The sequence below is a fragment of the Apis dorsata genome, unplaced genomic scaffold, assembly GCF_000469605.1.
Source record: "Apis dorsata unplaced genomic scaffold, Apis dorsata 1.3 scaffold_117, whole genome shotgun sequence".
Classification (NCBI taxonomy): Eukaryota; Metazoa; Arthropoda; class Insecta; order Hymenoptera; family Apidae; genus Apis; species Apis dorsata.
The window spans coordinates 598,708-599,076 of record NW_006263411.1 but is presented as its reverse complement, the minus strand read 5'-3'; positions in this window follow the sequence as shown (position 1 = coordinate 599,076).

Sequence of the window (369 nt, the reverse complement as noted above, 5' to 3'; positions counted from 1 at the left end):
TGGATTATGGATTATGGATTATGGATTATGGATTATGGATTATGGATTATGGATTATGGATTACTAATATATAATATCTAATATCTTATTACTATTACTATTACTATTAATATAATATCTTAAAATAAATAAATTAATCTTATTGATTGTAAAAAATCAAATTAGATTAAATATATATCTATCAACTATTCCATAAAAAAAAATTATAAAAAATATTGATAAAAGTTATAAAAAATTGATAAAAAATAATGTAATCCCTTAGTAAGTAATAAATATATATAATTATCATTATATTAATCAAAATGTTTCAAACAATTATTTAAAAATATTATAAATAATTATTAAATATTATATATACTTATTATATAA